This window comes from Grammomys surdaster, unplaced genomic scaffold (genome assembly GCF_004785775.1).
Source record: "Grammomys surdaster isolate TR1022 unplaced genomic scaffold, NIH_TR_1.0 149, whole genome shotgun sequence".
NCBI classification, from domain to species: domain Eukaryota; kingdom Metazoa; phylum Chordata; class Mammalia; order Rodentia; family Muridae; genus Grammomys; species Grammomys surdaster.
The window spans coordinates 940462-945411 of record NW_021604607.1 but is presented as its reverse complement, the minus strand read 5'-3'; the positions used below and the strand labels follow the sequence as shown (position 1 = coordinate 945411).

At 41.2% G+C, this 4950-nt stretch overlaps 1 pseudogene across 1 annotated transcript; it reads right to left on the bottom strand.

Annotated features, from left to right (window-relative positions):
• Positions 1 to 3327: 3327 nt before the first annotated feature.
• On the bottom strand, positions 3328 to 3889 carry LOC114619328 (annotated as a pseudogene). The gene has a single exon (XR_003711116.1). The product of XR_003711116.1 is annotated as an RING-box protein 2 pseudogene (transcript).
• Between the last annotated feature and the right edge of the window lie 1061 nt (positions 3890 to 4950).

Sequence of the window (4950 nt, the reverse complement as noted above, 5' to 3'; positions counted from 1 at the left end):
AGAGAGAGAGAGAGAGAGAGAGAGAGAGAGAGAGAGAGAGAGAGAGACTGCTTGCCCACGTGTACTCATGTAGAGTCTTGTAGTCAAGTTACAGCTGGATCATATCATTGGATGTGATCTCTTGCCAGAGCAGCCATATTGCTGGATTAAAATTTCTCCTCACTGGGCTGAGTATTCTTTTTGAGCATTTCCAATAATATTTAACCTCTTTTTGCATGCTGTTAAATTATTTTGAATTTGGGGCTGGAGAGATGGCTCAGGGAACAAGGGCACTAGTAGCTCTTACAAGAGGACCAAGACTCAATTCTCAACAGCCATGCAGTGGCTTACAACCATCCATGACTCCAGTTACAGGGCTCCCAAAGTACTCTTCTGACTTCTGAGGGCACCTGACATGCACATGGTACACACACATATTTGCAGGCAAAACAATTATATTCATCAAATATATACCTAAAATATGTTTAATATTTTTAATTCTTTGTGTTCAGAAATATATATCATTTGAAAACTAAGTCCCATAGTATATAGTCATTGGATGTTACTATATTTACCTAATAGTTGACTCTTCTTCTGGAATGTATTAACCTCTGCTTCAGAGTAGAAAAAATAAACACAAAGAACATCCTCTGAATAAAGGTCATATGAGCTCCTTGTAACCAACAATGTACAGTAAGTGTGGTATAATGAAGGTGTTTTCCTTTGCTCTGTAAATCCAATAAGGAGCATTTATAAGCCTGGACTATTATAACAGACACATTTATGTAATAAATGTATGCTTATTCTATGAAGAATACACAGTACAAAAAGTGCAAGACTCTCATTCCCAAGGCTGCCTAAACAAGAGCTGAACAAGGATGGCGCCTATAGACATGCTAGGATAAAAGGGGGAAATCTCATGGGGTCTCAAAGAAATGCAGGCACCTAAGGAACACTGGGAGTTAGAGAAATCATATTCTCTAGGGAAGTGCCCCACTGAAACCATTCACACAGGTAACTGTTAACAGACTGAGCAGGTTTCATTTATTTATTTAGGAATATATATATTCCATAGATAGATAGATAGATAGATAGATAGATAGATAGATAGATAGATAGATAGATTGTGTGTGTGTGTGTGTGCACCTATATATGGTTTTGTGCACCACATGTATGCTGGAGCCCCTTAAGGCCAGAAGCGAGCATCAGATGCCCTGGAACCAGAACAATAGGTAGTTGTAAGCTCTGTAGGTGCTAGGACTCCAGTGTAGGTCCTTAGCAAGAGTAGTTGGTGTTCTTACCTGCCAAAGTGTCTCCACAGCCTTGGACCTTCCCACTTTCTCTCCTGTCACAGTGGCTAACTTGGCTCCAGTAAAGCCCAGGCTAACAAACAATAGGTACTTCAGGATTTGGTGAGTCTCTGTCTTCCTGGAATTTTGTTGTTTTGGGTTTTTTGTTTGTTTGTTTTTGTTTTGTTTTGTTGTTATCCTACAATAAACTTGATTCTAAATCTGAGCATGGTGGTACCATGTCCTTAAGCCTAACACATAAGAGGCAGAAACAGGAGGATCTCTGTGAGTTCAAGACCAGTTTAATCTATATTGCAAGATCCAGGGCAGCCAGAGTTACATGGTGAGACCTGCCCCCACTCCCCCAAAGCAAGCAACCAAACAAAAACTCTTTGTTTTATATACTTAGTGATTTTCTTTATAAAAATAATATTTACTCAAAATAAAACTTAGTTTTTGTTTGTTTATTTTCATAGTTCTGTTTGTCTGTTTGTTTTATATTTATTTACAAAGAAATTACCAGGTGCTACTAATGTCTAAGAAAGCCAAAGACAATAATAGCTAAAATTGGACTGGGGATATGGTTTAGAAGGTAGGTGTCCCTGCTTGTGGTCTCAAACACCACCCACACTGGCCACTCTAGAACATATCTGTAATCCTAGCACTTGGAAGCTGACAGCAGGATGACTAGTAGTTGGAGGTCATTGTCCCTTGCATGCTTGAAGTCAGTTTAGGCTACAAATGAAACCCTGTTTCTCCTTCCCCAAAAAGAAAGGAAGAAGAAAAGAAACAAAAGAAGAGGTACAATCCCAGCATTGCTGAACCATCCCCACAGTTCTCAATCAGAACCATACTTTAAGATGAGAATTAATATCTTCTTTTTACTAAAAAGGAAGCTTCTTCAGAGAAATGGTTTGCCAGGTGAGACCACTATTAGTGACATAATCAAGTGACAGAGACAACAGTTAAATTCAGGTCTGTTTGACTTCAAGACTCATCTCTCCCTATTTCATTTTACTGTCCAAGTAATTTGTATCACAAAGAAATATTCATACTTCAAACTGCCAGCTCAGTGTTTGCACCACATAGACAAGGGACTTAGGGTAAAGAGGTAGCACAAGTACACAAAACAAGATGCTTACGAAAAGGTCATCCTCGAAAAACAAAAAACAAAAACAAAAACAAAACAAAACAAAACAAAACAAAACAAAAGAACGAAAGAAAAGGTCATCCTGTCAGGTCGTGGTGGCACACACCTTTAGTACCAGCACTCAGGAGGCAGAGGCAAGTAGAGCTCTCTGAGTTCCAGGCTAGCTTGGTCTATATAGAGCCAGTTCTAGGACAGCCAAGGCTATTCTGCTCCAAGGTGAACAAAGGACTGTGCAACCCTGTCTTGGGGGGGAAAAAGTGCTCCAACTGCAAGACATCAAAGAGAAGACACTGGAGGTCAGAGTGGAGACAAACCTGTCAGTTCTAGGACAGATTGAAAGGAGCACTTTAGTCAAGGCACCAGGATCATCTGGCTGTTCTGCTCACCCTCACCTGGTTTATAGGAGAGCCATCCTTGTCCTCCTCACTTCTCCACAGGATCCTGCCTAAAGGCTAATAATAAAGTATATTTTAAAACAAACATACCCTCAATTTCATGTTAAGCATTCATTAAAATAAGGCAAGAAGAAAGTTGATCTGTATCAGGAGAGAACCATATCCTGAGATGAGGCTCACTGTGTAAATGAGCCTTTTAAAAACGTTCAAGCTCTAGCTCCCTCTTGTTAGCACAAGATGGTTTCTGGGTAGTGCCCCACTCCCAGCTCCCAAATCACAAGCTTCTGCACTAAAAGCTGTCCACCTTGATGAGTATCTCTGTTTACTTTTTAACTAGGAGTTTTAACTCAGGCTATTAGAACATGGGGAGGTGTTTAATCTGCCCATCTGTTTTCAGAAGTCTGACCCCTTTCATTTGTGATCCTCAGTAAGTAGTAGCTGGAAGGGTTCCTACAAAAGATCAGTTTTCTTTTCTTTTCTTTTTTTTATTTTTATTTTTTTTTTTTTTAGGTAGGAAAGGCCATTTTTAATAAATTATCTTCTTAGTTGTAGAGAAGTTCCCAACATTAAACAACATGATAAAGCAGGCTTTGGATGAGTCTCAAAGGCCGCACACTATCCTCTCTATCTGAAGGATGAATCCTCTGGAGTGTCTAGTCTTTGTCCAGTAACTTGACGGCAAGGTTGTCCAGGGTCACCAACCACACCAGGAGAGCCTCTGCCACCTCTCATTTGCCAATTCTTTGGACCATGCAGTCCTGCTGGCACAGAGAGCACCGATTGTTCTGCTTCACCCACAGAGACATGCAGCAGTTGTGGAAGGAATGGTTGCATTCTCCCCAGACCACAACACAGTCCTCCTGCTTTTCAGCTTGACATCTAAGACAGGCATCCATCACCTGGACCCTGCAGATGGCGCAGGTGTCGCACTCAAAGTCCCAGCTCCACATGGCTACCGCGTTCCACTTCTTGAGGGAGAACATCTTGTCGCCTCCCGACTTGGAGCCTACGCTCCCGGAGTGAGAGGAAAGGACCCAGGGTTCCTCGCCCTCCTCCACATCGGCCATGGCGGCGGCGCAAAAAAGATCAGTTTTCTAATTGTCAATTTCCATACATTTTGAGTGTCAGAGGCTGTCCTGAAATTGGGGGACGAGGGGACAGAATCAGGATGGAGTGAGACTCCCTGATGATTGCAGCAAAAGAAAGATTTCTTTCTTTCTTTTTCTTTTTGAGGTAGGGTAACCTTGGCTGTCCTGGAATTCACTCCGGCTGGCCTTGAACTCCGAGATATGTCTGCCTCTGCCTCCCAAGTGCTGTGATTAAAGACACACTCCATGATGCCCTGGTTGTTGCCTTTTTTTTTTCTTTTTTTCAGTTTTTACCCTCATCCTTCTCTCTGTGCTCACCCCTCCTTGCAATAATCTATCTGAATTTTCAAAAGGAGCCTTGGAAGACAAGAGCTATGTCACACTGAATAGCCAGTCACCCAAAGTAAGCAGCAGTAGGAGACTATAGAGTAACAAAGATTGGCTCAAGTCACTGGTGAGGGAGATTTGAGGAAAGGAATATGCAGGCACCCTTCAAACCATGCCTTCAAATACCTGAGGTCACAGAGAAATTCATTTTCTGTTGATACAAAGTATACAGTTCTTTTTAGTTAAAATAATGAATTTTTACACTCACTGAATATAGTAATATTGTCACTGTTTTGGAATAATCTTTCATTTCACACTTTTTCTATCCCTAGAATAGTAAGTTACTCACCAAGCAGGGAGGTTACTCATAGTTGCAAAATCTTACTCAAAATGTATTTATAAGGGCTGAAGAGATGATTCTGTGGTTAAGAGCACTGGTTGCTCTTGTGGAGGACCCAGGTTTGGTTCCCAGAATCTCCATGGCTGCTTGCAAACAGCTGTATCTCAGGTTCCAAGGAACCGGATACCCTCTTATGACATCTGCAGGTACCAGGCACGTGCATGGTATGTACACATACATGCAAATCAAACATCCACATATCTCTTGCTAGTTTTCATGTCTTAAAAACAGTTCTAACTTTTTCAAAGTTCTTGTTCTTTCTCAATTTTTCTTTGGGGAATTTGTGAGCTAGACAACCTCTTGTAAGACATTTCAAATGCAG